The 19115-nt window shown below is 38.1% G+C and overlaps 1 long non-coding RNA gene across 2 annotated transcripts in view; it reads left to right on the top strand.

Annotated features, from left to right (window-relative positions):
* LOC118164635 overlaps nucleotides 1–13157 on the top strand; it is a 74232-nt gene extending 61075 nt beyond the window's left edge. The window contains exons 4-6 of one of the 2 annotated variants that reach the window (XR_004749577.1): nucleotides 8926–10625; nucleotides 11534–11605; nucleotides 12721–13157. This is a non-coding gene — a long non-coding RNA (uncharacterized LOC118164635). Of the gene's footprint in view, nucleotides 1–8925; nucleotides 10626–11533; nucleotides 11887–12720 lie in introns of those variants that run through there. The other variant, XR_004749576.1, reaches the window with a different exon arrangement.
* Nucleotides 13158–19115: the final 5958 nt, after the last annotated feature.

Raw genomic sequence — 19115 nt, 5'->3', positions numbered from 1 at the left:
AACCAAATGTTCCTGTAGTTAAAACTCTGAAAGATTTGAAGTAATCATTGGGCTTTAAGATTTTCTTTAAAACCCCAAATGGGAGGCACCTGCTGCATATTGGTGACTTTGCATGAAACAACTATTGGTCTAGAAGGGACTGATTCAAATATAAGTGCACCCAGAAACTACTTAACACAGCTATCAGACTGGAGAAATATTTCAAGATGTAGCTCTCCAGTTGTTAACAGCAGATCCCTGCAAGACCAGGCTGCTGCCCCATATCCTTGTCAGATCACAGTGTCGCTACTGCAGCTAACTGTTTTTCTGAGTGGTTGGTGTTCTGTTTCCCACTGGCTAGGGCAATAAACAAATCCATCAGTGGAGGAGATTCTGCCTGGTCCTGAAGTGACTCAGAACATGGGAGGAGAAGACTTCTGCTCTTCATTTAGCTTAAATGAGGAGAGAACACAATAATCCCAGACATGAAAGGAGTATGGTCATGATCCAGCACGTGGACAACACATATGTGATCCCACCTTTGCTGACTACAAGGAAGGGAAGGGGACTGAAATTGCCTTCTGTCATTGCAGCTGGATGTTTTATAAACTGAGCTTCCTCACCTCAGCTTTAACAGAGCAGACAGTGCTTGGCCAGAGTACGAGGCAAGATACTCCCTTCCTAAATGTTCGTTCCTTTTCTTCAGGGAAGTGAGACATATGTGCCTATGTTATCTGATTATTCTGTCCTTCTCAGCAGCCTATGTACCTGTCTGTCCAGCAAGTGGGAGAGGACCGAGAAGTACTGTGGAGTCGGAAAGAAAGGGTTTGTCCTGAACGCTGTTGTATGTGGCTGCATTTATTCCAGTGGCTTAAATGCTCTGTACAGACAAGAGTGGGAAAGAAAAAGAAAAAAAAGATTTATTATTTTCCACTCCAAGAGTAGCTTATGTAAATGAAAATCATGCACTATTTGTCAGACAGAGAGTGTCCTCCATTCACGGCAGGAGTAGTAATTGAAATAACGATTTCCTACTATCTTCATGCTTACTTACAGTTACAGACAAAATCAGCAGAAACATGGTAGGCCATTATTGCAGAAAAGCTGTTGCCTGAATCAGAAGCCTCCTTTCTTTAAAGGCAAACAAATGCCTGGTCTTTGTAAGGAAATCCCACAGTCTTCAAGCTGCTGTTGCAGTGGTTCATCTCAACAGGAAAGTGACTTGCTTTCTAAGGACTCCTAAGCAGAAACCTGCTTGCTGTACCAAAACCCATGCTGAGCAGTGCCATCCTGTTCTGTATCCTGGAGGGACTCCTATCTTAAATGAAAGATGTCAAATCTGAAACTTAAGCTACCTGCTGTTAATGTATTTATAACAGCACAAGGGGGCAAAAGTTTTTGAGATTTCTGTTATAGGAGTAAGAAAGAATAAGAACTGTAGCTACAAGATTTAATACATCTTCAGTTCTACAGATGTCCAAAATGGAACTGAAGTGGTTTTGAAATTTGTATTTGTCTTCCCTCTCTTCTTTTTCAAATGGCCACAGATCAACAAAAATCTCAGGACTCCCAATAACTGCTTAAGAATTTCATTGGTTGTTTTGATATGTATTGATTACCACTCTTAAACTCAGCTGATGACCAGTACCATCCTGATGGATATACTGTTAATTTTATTTCAGATGGGCTAAGATGGGCTTATCTTCTGGAATTTGTGGAAAAAGTAATGAATATCTTTGTACATGTTTTTGATATTAGGTGTTTTATTTAACAGATTTTTATTTTTATTCAGAGAAGGTTACAAATGCAAATCCAGGGAAATTTATGCTGCCCATGGTCATGCTTTTACTCTAGAAGAAAAAGAGGATTTGAACAGGTATTTGTCAAAATCAGCAAATTATATGAACTTTGAAATGCTTCAACTCCTGAACTGTTACTTCATTAGTTAGCATTCAGTTTCATTGCTGGTAGGCAAAGTGCATATACAGAAATAACAGATCATCCATATGCACCCTCTGAAGTAACAGGGTCAGAGTGCATTCCTGTCTTATTCAGAAGACATCCATATGAGAAATGTATATATATATTTAATACCTTCTTCTCGTATTTTTTTTTCCACTGCATTTTATATTTTCTGCTCACATTGATTTTACACTGCTTTATCTTCACTGATTTTTGAAGAATTATATCTGAGCTACATGGGTGTGATTTACTGGGAATGAAGCCCATTATACATAATTAACTGTAGTGTATTGTTATAATTCTTCTTTTTATTTAAGATAATTTTTTTTCCTATCTTTCCCCAGAGTGTTTTCCATCTGCTCTAGGAACAGAGGTAGAAAGGAAAGCTATTTATTTTTTCATTTTTTTTAATGGCATGTAGAGCATGAAGAATGCTAGTGGAGTTCCACTGTTGCAATCCTTCTGCAAGCCTTTTTTTTTTTTTTTTTTTTTCCTTTACATTTCTCACTGATACTGTATTGCTAGGCCATAATTATTGTGGCTAAGGACAAAAGTTATTCTGGACATCAAGAAGACATTTGAAAGAGACCAAGAGGCATGAGAACTGACTAAAGATTTAATTGAGGCATGGGTATTATTCCCCCAAATCCTTATTGAGACTACAGACTGACTGTTTGCAAGCACTGATCAAGGAATACCAGCTCAGCATCTGAACTCCATCTCTCCTTTCCTTACAACAGGCTTGTTGAAAAGCCATTGCGCTTTTTCCTGTTGCTGAGGTGGGTATCTCAGATATTTTTGTGTCCACTCTCTTTGAAAGCCTGCATCATGCATTTATGGAAGAAAACCAAGTTTCTCAAAAAAAGATTTGGACAACTGGATGCACGTAACTCATTGCTGACCTTTGAAACTTTGGCGCACAGTGAAAAGTCAGAGTGTGAGAGCAGTGTTCTCGGAGGAGGGCGATGCCTCCTGGCTTCAGAGGGCTGCTGAGAAAACTGCAAGGCTTTTTCCTTTTTCTTGATAACAAACATTAGCTTTACGGAGTATGTTTTAAGTGCACCGGTCTGAACAGAAAGAAAGGGAAGGCCCTGGAAGACAAAGCCCTGAGAAATAATTTTGATACACTTTTCATACATCAGAAGCAGATATAAAGCATTCCAAAATATCTCCAGCATGTTAGTTTCCTGCAGTTGATTTACAGGCTGTGACAGAAAATCCATTTCTGTTCCTGTAGATGCTAAATTCATTACCTTGCCACAGAATTCAGATTCTCCACTTCTCCTTGAACTTCAGCTTGCTGCTATGGCAACCAGTGCCAGACAATATATTTTTTCTTTCCCACTATTTTCCATTGGCACAGATGCGTATTGCAGTAAAAATAGTATCCTTTTGCAATATTAAAAAAAAAAAATCATTGTGTTTTATTACAAGGGTTCCCCTTATCCTGTGCATTAAGGTCATATATTATATATGCAGCATAAATCTGATTAATCACAGTAAAATCAAAAGCTTCATAAACTAACAGGGCACATTTTCCTTATAGCTGTACTAAAAAAGCATTTTATTTTCTTCTTTCAAACCTCTCCACAGCTGGACATTTTAGGTTACAGTAAAATGTTTTTGAAGTTGCCATGAAGATTGCATTTTTTGTCAATAAATAACTGGTCATTCTTTGTTTCAGATTTTGCCTCCACTTACAGTTGTCAGATATACTCAGGGAGCAGTTTACCGATGAAAGTCCATGTTGTTTTAAGCTAGTTTCTCTCTAAAGTCTTGTTAAAATTCCAAATTGGTTTCTGAGGGAGGGTGTCTGATCTCTGCTGCAAGAAATCCAAGGAATGTCAGGAGGATGGAAATGAAATCAATCAATAGGTTGCCCTTGCTCTCCTGAATGAGACAGAAGACTGACAAAGCAAGTCTTGGCACCTCCCGGATACAAGTTCTGTGAGGCTGGCAGTGAACACTGCTGGTGTGGCACAACGTGGAAGGCTGGTCAGCAGATGAATGAGAATAAGATGAGAATTTTCTGGTTAGACTGGTTGGCAGTGCCTCATCCAGAAACATCAGAGTTCTTAAAAATGATCAATAGGTATTCAAGCATAATGAAGTTGGGTGTAATTTATTTGTAGCAGTGGTTAACATACATTACCTGAAAGGATGCTTTTCCATGCATATAGTGCTTTGTTCAGCCATCCCTATACATATTGTTTATTTAGGTTGAAAGATTTTTGACACCAGAGAGTTGCATGACCCTGGAAATTGTACAGATGCTTACACTGTAAAAAATGTATGTAAGAGATGTGTTAAAGTTGCAAAAACTCTCGGTAAACAGGAGGCATAATTATTTTTGCTCTTGTCACAAAGAATGGGAATATATTACTCTGCATCTCTCTAACCACATGCCTTCCATGTGTGTTTAATATTTCAGTTGGTTTTACTGCACCATTCTTACTACAGTGCATAAGGGAGATACAGCTGCTGATAAATTGATTTTCATGACAGCTCTGAGATGAAAGCATACCGGTATCCAGGTTTGTGAGAAGACACCTAAGTGGCATAACAGTTAAAGCCCCAAATATATAAGACTAGTTATCCAACCTGAGAAGCCAGCTAATTTGCAGTATTTAGCTTTCATGATGCACATCCAGGACACAGACAATCCTAGGCTGCAGTTACAACTCTGAGTGCTCAGTAATTCTACAGACCTAACCCTTCCACAAACCTTGCTACCTGCATAGCCCTGAGCATAGCCTCCACCATGTGTATTAACCAAGGTAGAAATCCTGTATGAAATTACGAAGGTGAACACACAATCAAAATCCATACTAAAATGCATATACAATGATCAAATCAATGCGTGTTTTGTCTAGTTTTGGGATTTCCTAATTTTTGCGTATTTAAACATGGAGCTGTAATATTAATTTAAGGCTTCGTAAATGAATACCTCCAGTAATTTTTTTTTTTTTTTTTTTTTTTTTTTTTTTTAAAAATTTTATTTATTTTGTCTTGCCTGGCATCGCTGACCATTCTCAAATAAATAGGTATGCTAGTTTTGTGTTTTGTGCTTTTTGTAGCCTACGTTTTGGTACTCTCTTTCCAATGAAGAACTAGGGAATTCTTCTGTCACCCTACAATTCTATACTCTCTTAGACACCCACCGGGCTTGTTGCCTGCATATATGCTCCACTCAGTGCTTTCTAATACAGTCAAGGAGCTTATTCCTTGGGTTGAGGTCAGGATGAGCAGTGAGAGCATAGAAAAGACATGATGGGATTTTTCTTACCTAATGCTTGATGTCTAAAATTTTGACCTCTAAAACTGAAGAATGAACTGAAGCATTGTTTGGCAGTAGATAGGGAGAAATGCTGTCCTTCAGGGTGGATGTGTCTGAGTTTTGAGATAAAATAAAAGGAGGGTGAGTTCTGTGATTCACTTCTGCTGTCTCCAGTTTACCAAAGACATCACTTTTTTACCCATGAGGCACAAGACACTGCCTGCTTCAGGGTGGGTTTAGTGCCTAACACATTTTGGCCCAGATTCTTTCATCCTGGCACACCATTACTTTCCATTACTATATTGATGAGATTATGTGATTTTGTCATTTTTGCTCATACTTGTTGCTGTATGCATATTAAGTGAAAACTACAAACTTTGCTGAAAAGAGTCACCATCTAGGCCTTTCCAGCATTGACATTTCACTATCAGTTCTACTGCTCATTTTTATTCAATAACTACACTGAAATTGAATGTGCTAGAGTTTGACACTATACAAATAAATGCCACAGAGAGATGTACATCTGGTTTCAATAACAACAGCAATAAGTTCCAATATTTGTTTTCATACTGAAGGACTAGAGTCCAACAGCATTACTAGTGAGGAGAGCACTGAAAGTGAGAAGGGCATATAATTTATTACACATACAAAAACTATGTTAAAAGAACATTATTAAGGTTATAAAGTCAAACACTTGAGACTTAGGAAATACCAGAATTAAGGTGGTCTGTGCAACTTTAATTTGACCTCATGAATGCATGCCTCAAGACAGTCTTTAGTTACATGAATATATGTGATTTCTCACCAAGACACCCACCCCAGTCAGTGCACAGAAAGTGTAAGTGGCCCATTTGAGCACCACTATGCAAGACATTTTTCTTCCCATGTCTGGCATGTGATTCTTTTACTCTGCACTTTACAATCCTTGCTCTGGAGAAATTACTGTTAGCTTCCTCCCACAGTGGTCCCTCTTGCTCATCACTGCTGCAGCCAAGCACTTTGTAGCATCATTTTTAAAGAAATCAGTGTTTGTGTTAGTGAGTGTGAAGTCTCACATGAAAGGGCAGATGTTGAGGGCCTAAGGCTCACATTGCAGTGGTTTGCTGCATCCCAGCAGCATATTTTGAACACTCATAAGTGCTTGGAGGGCATTAGGTGTGGCTGCCAGCAGAACAACTCCCAGCTCAATTGCAGCCAAAGAAATCTTATCTGTGCCCCAGCAGGGCTCAGGAATGCAAACTGGAGTATGGTGAGTGGGGGCAACAGGAAGGTTAGCTTCAAAAACGCACCACAGATTGGACTTACAAGGTTATGGTAGGCACATCCTGCAAGAAGAGCATCTGTTTTACAGATGGAGAAACCACACACATGGAGCTTAAAGCAAAAACCATCCACTAATTTTGGGTGCTGAATGTGAGATACCATGGGTGTAGAATCTTCTGACTTCCCACTTCCAGCAGTCACTGCTCAAATCCCCTTTCTGACAACTCCTTGTTACACTCACAGACAGTGATATTCTCCTGTTTGAGCATTTCATCCCCTCTGTAATTCAAGTTGACCCCTCAATGCACACTGGAATCAGTAAGTCAGATAATCCGCTTCTATATTAGAAAACTACACAGAGCCAGGGCAAGGGTCACAGCACAGCTTGCTTCCACATGGCTTAATTTTCTCCCTCCCTCCCACTATCCCCAGAAAGCCTCATCCATTCTGCTTACTGGTACATGCCTGTGCACATGCTGTCCTCCAAGCTCTAACTGGGCAGCTACTCTTGATGGGACTATTTTCTCATCTTTGGCCTGGTTAATCATGCAGTTTCCATAGAACAGGGACTATAACTCTGTTTTCCTCCCTTACCAACATCACATTTCCCATATGGGGAGTATGAGCTCATGTTTTTTTCCATGTCCACAGAGCCTGAAATAAATCCAGCTGTATATAGCCAGGAAATTCCAGCACTTGGTATTTCCATTTCCTTAAAACATTCTATTTATTTTATCTGCATTTAATTTCAGCTGGAGGATAGGGCTGACAAGTTGCTGATCTGTAAACTTTGCTTGGTTTCATCCCCAGAGCACTATGAATTTTCTATATGGAGGACTGGTGCACACTCATAAATATCCATGCTGCAGGCACCTTCCTCATGACACGATGTGGGAATGTGGATTTTCTTGTCCAACCATCTGATGCAGACCTGTCTGGCACCCATGAAAGTAGAAAATTACTTTTTTTTTTTTTTTTTTTTTTTTTCCAGACTTAATCAGCATATTTTCTCCCACATTGCCACCGAACAGTAGCACATCTGATATTGCTTTGAGTTTGGACTTGACATCAGCCAATCAGTCAAATTTTCCAAGTGTCCAATATGAGGTATGCTGATGTTTAACAGGTGGTCACAACAACCTATCCCAAACCAAAAAATAAGTAGCTCATCTTATTAAATTGCATTGCTTGAGCTGTATTGAACTGCTTTTTTAATCATAATGCCAAAATAATTGCTAATAGGAGACTGTTAGAAACACTTTCTTGTCCTGAACATGATGGAAGATGTTCAAGTAAATGAAAATCTTGTTAGTGTATGAACCACAGCCATAAACCAATACTATACACATTTTTCATAGTGGATCATCATGCCATATGGGTTTTTCATAAAATATATGACCCAGTTCAAACTTTGGCTATTGCTGTTATCTGCCATTTGTTATAAAGACACCAGACATGTTTGATTTCCCTAGTTAGATTAAATCTGTTTCTGTCTTTAGGTTATTGCTTCTTGAGAATGACATCTACCATATTCCCGATTAGTTTTAATTATCTTTCTTGCTTTCTCTATCTCAATAAGCATTTTTTTCCATTTTTTTTTTTTTTTTAATGGCAAAGTGTCTTGCTTAGAGCAGGTTTATTGAAAGTTGCCATTTAAGAGTTAATTATACTGCAGATCGTATTCTTCTTCAAGGCAAATGGATTTAACTTTTTTTTTTTTAATATTATTATTATTATTTGCAAAAATAAATAATTAACAGCTATTTTGAGTACCATACTGTGCATATGTGTGAGAGCTTGGTGAATGAATGTTAAGGTTCACGACCCTGCTTTGGTATCCCCTACATAAGAAAAGACCTTTAGTTACTTTAGAAGGAAAGATTACATATAAGGTGAAAGTAACAAGGAAGTAACAGATTATTTTGAACTATTTAGTGAGATCCATATATATGGAAGAGCCTGTTCTTCCATATAAAATATTCTTCCATATAAAATATTCCATATAAAATATTCATATAAAATATATGTTCTTCCAAATAAAAGTTTAAAAACTTGAGCTAGTTCCCAATCTGAAGTGAAGCTGTGTGGTGCGATTGACTTAGTCAGAATTTATTAAGATTTTCTTCAGGAAATATGACCCAGATGGTATTGTTTCCTCATGTTCTCTCTTATTTGTTTGCTCATTTTCCAGCTGATTCTACTGTCAGGCCTTTCCAAGCAGGCAGACCTGGTAGAAACCAGACAGGAGAAAAAACAGTACGCTAACACCCCAGCTGACAGCACCTGACATTATTCCATAGGTTAAGATGAAGGCATATGGCAAATGTAGACCACTAACACAGGGATTAGAGAATTGTTAACATCTTGTTTTCTGGTGTTTTTTTCTAAGCTTTAGTTCACTGTTTTGTTTTGTTTTTTTTTTTTTTTTTTTTTTTTCATTATAGGAAAGAAATCTTTCTTTCGCTGCCCAGACCACTTCATAAAGAAGATACAGATCTTCCCCTTGTCTGCTATTCAGCACATCTTCAGCAGCTGAAGGAGGCCTTGGTGCCACGTAAGCAAAGAGCAGGAAAGCTCACGGTGAGAGCCTTCTGGAGCTTTAAATGCCAGAGTATTCTTATGCAAAACAAATGTCTGTTACCTCATACCTCATACTATGGGTTTAATGTCTGTTATTTTCAACTTTCACCATTTTATTAAAATAAAATAAATATCTTATTTATTTATTTATTTATTTATTTATTTTGGCCTGTCTGTTTTTAATTTCTTCATGTATATCTGAAATGAGGAGGAACTGTTTCAGAAGACTTGAAAAAATATAGAATCAAGAAAGAAACCCCCCCCCTTTTTTTTTTTTTTTTTTTTTCACAGTTTTAGAGTTTTAGTATAAGGTTCAGGCAGCTTATTTGAGCTGCTCAGTTCTGATGTCATAACACCTTAAAAAGGAGGCATGCAGCCTTGACTGATGGTTCAGGATACTCCAGACTGATGCATGAGCTCACTATAGTGATAGACAGAATGGGTGCAGAAGTGTAGCCCCAAAATATCTGTTAGAGTGCAGCCCATGGGGTCACCAGTTTCCCTCTGGATGGAGCTCATGAGGTTGAACCAGTGTTGTGCATTTTGTGATTCCCATAATGTGGGATGCTGAGTTTTGGGGAAGCATTTGCCTGTTGAAATTGTGTTTCGTTTTTCTTTTCTTATGGAAAAAGCCCAAGGTCCCTCCGTGCCACATCACTCTGTCATGAGAGAGCTTTGGCAGGAGCAAGGAATTAAATGACTTGGACAAGGCTGCCTTTATGCATTCGCAGGTGTCTAAGTTGAGGTATGCATGGAATTTCATAGACCAGCCTGGATCTTATTTTCAGTCACATATCAAAATGTTTGCTGTGCCTACTTAGCACATATCACACAAAAAATATGCCAAACATGGAAGCAATGAAAGTCTGAATCAGAGAATGTCACCTTTTAAAACCCATTAATAAAGCTTTCAAAAATAAAAATAAGTGTAATTCATTACCCTAAAATGTAACCTTTAATCTTTTCAAGGCTGGCATGAGCCCTAACCATAGATTTTGGAGTAATTAAATGATCATATAATAGTAAAATATTTATGTGGGCTTTCACAACTAAATTTTAGACCTGATGGGCTTTTCAGTATGATCTAATGGCTGGTGCACAGAAGCTGTTGTTAGGACTCCCAGGCTCTGTTTCTCCTTTCTGCCAAGATTTACAGCTAATGAGATGCTATTTTCTGCATTGCCTGGCTAGTGCAAAACTGTATTTGTTAGGGGTTGTTTTTATGAGCTAAGATTTACAGTTTCTAACGATCACATGCAAAGTAAACCTTTTATTTACTTAACCACCGTGGAAAACTGCATGTAACAAAATCATCATATAATTCTTGCTGCAGAAGCACAGCTGTTTTATAGCCACTGTGATTTTTTTAGACTTATACAAAGAACCAAATCTTGTCACCTTTGCTTATGTGGAGTGGAATCTTTGCAAGCAGTCCTGTAGAGATGATTTTTCAGTTTCATGAGTTATTTCCTGAGACTTTGGTGGAGCAGAAGTCTGAAAGCTGAAAAAAGTGGAATGGACAATATTTTCAGTGCCAAGGAGCAAAGTGATCTATTCTGTTCAGGTATGTGGAACTCATTCTGGCTACTCAAAGAGAGAATTACTATTCAAACTTTGGTTATCATAATCTGGCCCAAAGTAAACAAACCTTTTCATGGCAAAGCCATAAAAAACTCCATAATATTTGAACTCCCAAATATGAACAATTTACAGTAACTCTGAAGTCATTGATTGTTCAGAGAAGGACTTAGTGTTGTTTATGAAGTTCAATGATAATTCTGGGAATTAACTTCCTTTTAATTTACACTTGTATCTGTCAGTATGTTCGTGGCTTGCTGTTCAGAATTTTATGCAATGATTTCAGATCACATATATTTAAGAGGTGAAGCTTGATATATTACTTTGACAAGGTTTGACATGAGTGAATGTATTTTTTTAATATATTGAACTCTTGATTTCCACAATCTTCAGCTGGTTTTGCTTGTGGTCTCAACTCTAAAATAATGCATGCTTAGATGTTTTGCATGTCTCTTCAAGCAGAGCAAACAGTAAGAAAGGGCCAGAAAACCTCTCTCAGACAAGGTTCTTCTGACAACGGATTGATACGGCCATAATGCATTGATATCCAGTATAACAACATTGTATCAACAATGCCATCACTGCAGTAAATGACAGTTGTGCTACAACAATACAGACATGAGCATTCTTATTCAAAGTTTCAAGCTTCATAGTCTTTTGTTTCTTTAGATTGACCTAAGCATATCTAAAGTACTTGTGGTTTTCCATTCTTGTGGATTGTGTGTAGGAAAAAAGTAATTTTCTTGACCTGTATCTTCTGCCACTACTGCATTTTAACTTACAATGCTATCACATTATCCTTAATGTAAATACCTATAATGAGGATTAAAAAAAGCCCTTTATTTATCAATTTATTTATTTATTTATTTATTTATTATTTTATGGGTTTGAAAGACCATTGTTTGGATTTGGGCATATCCCACACAGCTGCAGCCACTCTATCCAAGGGAAGAGGACCTCTACCAGGTACAGTGTATAGGTGGCCAGCTTTTTTCTTGATGTGCAGAGAATAGTTGGGTGGACATGTATAAGGGCATCACAGTTGTGTGTTGCATTTTCTGAATAGCTGGGCTGGTTATTTAAGACCCTAAAGGGACAGTGACAGAATTTTATGAACTTCTACAAAGGAGAATAAGACAAAGGTGTATGTCAAGCCAATTGGAGCCATAGAAGAAGCACAAAGGACCAGAGTGATGCAAATATTGGAACGACTAGATATTGTGCTGGTCATTCTTTAGAGAAATAAACAACAACAAATGTAAGCTCATCAAAATGTATAAAAATAGGACATACTTTGTCCTATATCTGGATTTGTGTGTTTATGTCTTTCTACAATCTAATTCAACAGCTCCTGCTTACAAAGATGAACGTTTGCTCATACATGTTGAGAAGACAGCTTGGTTGAAGAAGGTTTATACAATGAGTGAAATTTAGAGTAGTAGTTCATGAGGCTAATAACAAATAAGCAAACAAAACTAATAAAACTACTTTAGGCAGCTGTTATCCAATTTATACAAATGTTGAAAAATAACTCTATCCAAAATCTTTACTCGGAACTGATTTGAGGTGTATTTGATTTACAGTCACAGAATTCACTATAGTGTAGTGCAGTGATTTCTGAACTAGCTTTAAGCTAGGTAGTCTAGACATACAATCAGTCAAACCCCATATCATTGAGCTGAGAGAGGAAGTTGATTTAAGAGTATGTTGTGTATCTGGACTTAATACCGAAGTCATGTCTTTGATTGCTCTGTAGTCACTGCCTTAATAGGTTGGTCATCATTTATACTAAAATCATCCACTTTAGTCCATTAGTACAAAAGGGCATTAGTAGGGCCTCCATGTTAAGGAGACCTGGACTCTAAGAGAGGAAGCTGGGAATTCCTGCTAAGATTATCACGGATAGGTTCAAAATTCCAACAAATGCTGCTGTTGGGATGGTACACTATGAATAGAATAAACTACCATAATTATACTGTTAAATACTCTTATAATACTTATAATACTTTTATAATACTTATAATACTTATAATACCCTTATACTCTTAATAGGCTGATGGGACATTTTCTCCCTGACACAGCTTGCTGAATAGTAAAGCAGAGTAGTTACATAGCAAATTCAAGCAAGAGGGAAAACTAACATGAAGAATGAGGACAGGAGTTTTGATATAAAACTTCATGGATTGCAAAATGAAAGCACTCAAATAACATAATAAAAAAAGAGCAGGTTTGCTGGACAGTGAAGAAGGGGCAGAATATGCACTCATGAATGTGGATTACTATTCAGCATCTGGGTCTAAGTCTTTGCAGATATGGAAAAAATGTTGGATCAGTGACCATCCATTTCCAGATGGCAAGTGAAATGTATATTTAGATAACATGATACCCCAGTCCTGTAGCATATATCACATGGAGTCAGGCCCATTGGGGCTTTTGGAAAGAAATGGAGATCATATGAAAAAGTCAGAGTCATCGTTAAAACTCAGGGCATGTAACAACCCTGCCAGTTCTCAAAACATTACCATCCAAGAGTGGGAGGAAAATAAGTGTATGGGGAATCTTGAGTTTAACTTCTTTGTGCTGCTGACTTGGTGATATTTCTGGATTATTTATAGAATTACTATAGACTAATATTTATAGAATTTAGCGCAAAGATGCTGGAGAATCCAGCAGCAAGGTCCTCACTAATGACACTGGCAAGCTCTGTCTGTTTAGGCTAGACCATACTTTGATTTTTTCTCTTTTTTTTTTTTTTTTGTTTGTTTGTTTTGTATGTTTTTCCTTTCTCTAGCAATTATAAGAATATCTTCTAATTAGAAGATAGCTACTTGTGATCTAATTGAGTTTCCAAAGACACAAAGGAATAGTAGATTTGAGAAGTGCAGAGAGCCATTGTTCATTTCAGGAAAATGTTAACCTGATGGTTAAGGAAATCAAGGAAAATTAATGACTTACAGTGGTGCTTTGGTCTTGCAGGAGAAGTTTACAAAACTGGGTGAAGTATGATCAATGTATGATTAATTTTCCCTTTTCCTCTAATGTGAACAGAGCAACCCTCATAGAGGGGAAGTTAAAAACGCCGTCCTTAAAACACACTTTCTCACTGAAACTGATGGTGGTGGTGTATTTTCAAAAAAGCTGGTGCGGTCAGTGGCGTGATCTTCTGAATGAGCTATGAAGTTAGGTGCTTTACGGTCAAGTGCATCCTTTGTGTATCTCGCTTCCATGTTCCCCAGGGAGGTGCCTGATGCAAGGTCGTTGCTGGGTGTGTGCCCACGCCACACCCTACACACTGCAAGTAAATAGTGTTTTTTTCTGCACGTAGGGAGCAAGGAAGGACAGTTGTGTGGCTGGCCCAAAAGAGAGCCTCATTCGGCTCCTGGGGGCTCATTTGGTGGCTGAATAGGGGGAGGCGGGGGGCGGGGGAGGGGGTGGGGGAGAGGTGGTGGGGGGGGGGAGGAGGGGAAGCTGGGGGGTGAGAGGGGCAGGGAAGACTTCTGTGCCACTTTTGTCTCTGCAAGTGTCAGTCCCAGATAATGTGCTGCTTCTTTTGAATTGTAAAGATACAGCCATGGCTATAGATTCTCCTTGCTTTCCATAGCCACCTCTTCTGGATGAAAATCCTCTCTCACCATACGTCAGAAGGTAATCTAGAAAGCTTTAAAAATTATAGTGCATTGTGATGCTCCGGAAATCTATGAGAACGATGCACGTTTTCCAAACCCACTCTGCACACCAAGCACTGTCAAAAATATTGTTGCCTTCCTGCTTGCACGAATCGAGCTTTTAAGCGTACTCAGATATTCTGCCCCTCCCCCTGGCTTTATGGATGTGGGATTTCACTTGCAGCAATGGCTCATCCTCTGCATGGGAGCCTCTGTCACGTTTCCTCTCTGTGCCAATCCATCCCCCATGGAGAGAGTTTATAGCAACCAACAATGAACAGAGAGGATTGAAGCAGATGCAAATAAAGGGCTAGCGAACATTTTTAGCTCAAAAGAATGAACCATGTTCGCTTGGTTTCTAAGCAGGCTGAATTGCTGAGTCTAGTTGGTATATACAGCTTGCTCATTGTGCAGCAGATTCTGACTAATTTCTGTCTTCTTGACCATCACTAATATCATTAAAATTAATTAACATGATTTAATTGCCAAAACTAATAACTTCATCCACAAATAATGCTAGGTGCTTCTTGCTGCTCCTTTTGAGTTATTCTGATGTTCTTAATGATAATTTGTGTCAGATATTTCAGACATTATATTTTATAGTTCATAGATGCACAGATGATTTTAATATATCCGATATAGCGACACTGTCCATATGTGACACAATATATACAATAATACATATATTAAGGGGTTTGTTATAGTCTCACATTATACTTCCATTCTGGATGAAGATGTATAATTTATTCACACACTGATATCTAAACACGTGTGCAGAAGCAAATGTACATATATCATATATGTCTCACATAGAAATGGGTATGCACCAATGTGATTTAAGTATGAATGGATACATATTTAAAGATTTTTGAATATTCTATTAACAACAATGTTTTGTTATTGATCACATCACACAGCTGAAACACTTATTCAGCATAAAATGTCTGCTTTCTGCAGAAGCTGCCTTTTTTTTTTTTTTTTTTTTCCCCTTCTTTCTTCAAATCCTCTGACCTCCCTTGGGAAGGCTTTTATGCATGTTCAGTATGCTCACACAACTATTTCTACCAGCACTGTTACCATAGAAACCAAGTGATTTTTTTTTCCCCTCCTCCCCTGTCAGGGTTTGGACCTAGTGCCAGACCTCTTTACTGTTAGCAATAATATTTTTTTCAATATTTGGACAGATCCTTTAGAAAAAAAACAAAAACAAAAACAAACAAGCTTGTTTACATATTTAAAATGTGGTATTTTATTTTGGGTTACAAATTTTCAGGTATTAATATCAACCAATTGATTTACATATTTCTAGGAGTTAGTCAGCTCTTTCTTTTGCAACATTTAGACCATGACATTTTGTAAGGAGGATGCCAGAATTAGTTATTAATTGTAGGCTTCAACTCAGAACATGATGAAGTGATTTATTTAGCAGGTCAGTGGACTGTGGCTCACATTTTAAATTTTTTTTTAGTACTCATTTTCAACATGTTTCTCTAGTATACACAGAAATGGTTTGATCATGCTTAATCAACAAAGAGAGATGTGTAATTAATTACTATATAATTTACAAGTTATTGATTGGCATAATGTGTAGTGCTCACATTAACAGCTTCCTCATATAAATTTTTAAGTACTTTGATTCTCTGACTACATATCATATTGATTTTTTTAAATGATTCTACGCTCAGTTAGATACACAACATTATAACTGTTCTATTTGGGCTGAATAAATTATTTCAATTAATATGACATAGAAAACATAGCTTTTCATTGAATCATTTGAAATATTTTAAGTGTAATTTAATTTAAACAAAACTCACATACGCATTATGTCATATCTATGCTACAACACAAATATGTCCGATAGTTTTTAGCCACTGCCTACATTAGTTGATGTGCAGTATTACACCAAAATAACATATTTCCCAGAAATTCTGTCTGCTGATAACATACACTGTATATTTTGGGTGAAAATGTCATATTGTACCAGCAAAATGTGGCAGCAGAGAGACCTGAGATGATTTGAAATTGCATTTTTTCTTGATGTTAGCACTGGCCTTGCAGGCTCCAAAACAACTGACTCTCCTGTAACGTAATTATTAGCAGCAAGGCCACCAGAGTGAGCTTTGGTCTTCTTTTCCTGCAATATCTGTTCAGTATGAGAGGTAATTATAATCATGGAGAGATGAAAATGAATTATAGCATGCTTTAGTGTGTTCGCATGCATTTTTTCTTCAGTGACAGAAGAGGGAGCAGTCCTTCCTTCTCACTGTCTGAATGCTATATTTGGCCCCCATCCCCCCTGCCTATGCCCCTCTTGCCAAATGGAAACATGCTCTACCATAATCCAGACGTGGATGGGTTTTACTGTGGGGGCAAGCGGCACCACAGTTTGGGGTGGCGGGTGGAGGGGGACAGACCACCCACTTCGTCCCTGGAGGAACAAAGGTGAAATTCTTTCTGGGTTGCCACTTTCCCTAAGGATATAATCAAATATCAGGGTCCTTTGTGCTCTACTGTATATTTTTATTTGTAACAATGCTTTTTTTTTTTTTTTCCCCTCTTTTATTTTTATTTTTATTTTTTAACCTGCCTCATCACACTAAAAGAAGCAGCCGTGGTGTGTAGTCAACTGGAGTGAATGTATACATTCTCCAGGCCTGGTCTTGTGAGACTTTGTCCCAGTGTTGTTCCCACTCAGAGCTGAGTAGAAGCCATGCACGTCTGAATAACGGGGCCCTTTCTGCCTGTTGTAATCCTGGATTGTTACAGTCTAGGGGCCAGCCATGCTGTCACCGTCACAAATTGATTTAACCATCAATTGCAGTGGTCATTAAAGCTGCTAGAAGTCCCAGCCAAGCTGATGAATTGCAGCTGAATGTGAAATGAGCCTCCAAGCCCGTTTCCCACCATCTCATATCAAAGCCTATTGTGTCCCTCCAAAGTAAAGGGTCGGAGGTTCAGCCTGGAGTTCAACAATGGGCTCAGTCAGAAGATAGAGCCCCCTTCGCCCTGGCATTCCCAATTACAGTTTTCTTTCCATACCTTATTGTGCAGTATTTGCATCCAACTAGTATGTTGAATTATTGACATACCGCAGTGTCAATGGAGCTTTTGAAAGATTTATCCCCCAAATATATGGAATCCCAAGCATCTGGTGGCTCCCCAGTAGTGACAATGAAACGATTCCCTGGTTTTCCTTCTCCAGCAGCCTTGTCGATTGATCTGATCTGAATGGCTATCTTTACTTAGCAGAGATTAGCTGCTTCCAGGCCTCACGCAAAAGAAAAAAAAAAAAAAAAGAAGAAGAAGAAGAAAAAAACGCACACAAAAAGTCTGCTTCTGGAAGTCCTTTTCCTTCAGATTTATTGTTCCCTGAACTTGTCTTGCTACTCATTTTTATACAGCACTTAATTCTGCTAGACTTGTGCTTAGTGTCTGTTAGTAATGGGGAAAAGAATATAAAAAGACAAAAAAAAAAAACAACAAAAAACAAAACAAGCAAACAAACAAAAACTAAGCATACTCTTTTTTTTTTTTTTCTTCTTCCTACTTATTTATTTATTTATTGTCCCACTGCATCTGCATGACTGATACAGTCTTCCTGCATTTTAATTTTGTGTACATTAAGCTGTGCACAGTACAGGCTACCTGATGAAATCGCATCTCTTGTGCTCGGGAGGGAGCATTTGCATGCGCACTCTGTTTTCTCTTTCACGCTCTGTCTTGTCAAAGGGTGCCATCCCTGTTGGCGAGGGACTCTGGGGTGGAGAGTCTGGGGTAAAATGCTACAGCTGTGATTGTGTATGTGCAAAATCAAGAAGGCTTCCTGCTGTATGCACGGACAGGAAAAGAAATTGGGGGTAAGAGTGGAAGATTCAGTAAAGAGGTCACAGGTCCAGACTATCCTAATATATTAATAATGAGGCAGCAGACAATACTAGGTCTGTATTTGCCTAGACTGTGTTTATTACAGACTGAATGTCTCCACTGAATCTGCATGGAGATGCTGTTAGCAAAGAGGACAAACTGTTACTGCTGGCCTGAGGTCCTCGGTGGCTCCCGTGGAGGTCATCAGATGCCTGTTCTTGAAAGCTTTGTTGTCCTAAAGACAGAATGAGCAGATGAATAAATAAATATGTACACTTTTTAGTTAAAAGGTTCTTTAAATCTGATTGTGTCATGGAAGAGCAGTGTTCTTGTTGAACTCTTCCATCTTTCTGACCTCTGGACTTTTTCACTGCATGTAGCAGTGAGCTTTCCTTAATGGAAAGTAATATCGTTGCTGCTTTAATTCTGTTTTGGCCTTACTTGTTTCAAGTGAAGCATCTGAAAAGTCTATCAGAGCATGCTAGTATCAAGTTGTCTCCACAAAAAGCTGGATTGAATGATTAAGAGATTAAAAAATAAAACAGTACTCTGTTTGTCCTATTAATTGCCCCCGGTAATGATTTCATAGTGATTTCATGTCTCATGAGAATCTGGGATTACAAAAAAAAACCTGCACCAAACAAACAAAAAACAAACCCCACTCTCCAGTGAGAGAAATGCTAAAACTTTTTTTTTTATTATTTTTTATTTATTTATTTTTTTAAGAAACAGAAAGACAGTTCCAAATAAACAATAATGTGGCAGCACAAAACTCTCCTGGGTTGGAGTCACCCAGGTTCAAATTCCCCCAATTTTTTTCCGCAGCACAGACAACTACCCCACCAACTACCCCACCCACCTAATGATATGAAACCATTGAATGTTGATTGTCATGATTGCCTCTCTCAGTCTCTTTTCTGAATAAATAAATATTCATTGGGCCA

This window comes from Oxyura jamaicensis, chromosome 3, assembly GCF_011077185.1.
Source record: "Oxyura jamaicensis isolate SHBP4307 breed ruddy duck chromosome 3, BPBGC_Ojam_1.0, whole genome shotgun sequence".
Taxonomy (NCBI): domain Eukaryota; kingdom Metazoa; phylum Chordata; class Aves; order Anseriformes; family Anatidae; genus Oxyura; species Oxyura jamaicensis.
The sequence above is the reverse complement of the archived record's forward strand: the minus strand, read 5'-3'. Positions and strand labels throughout refer to the sequence as shown.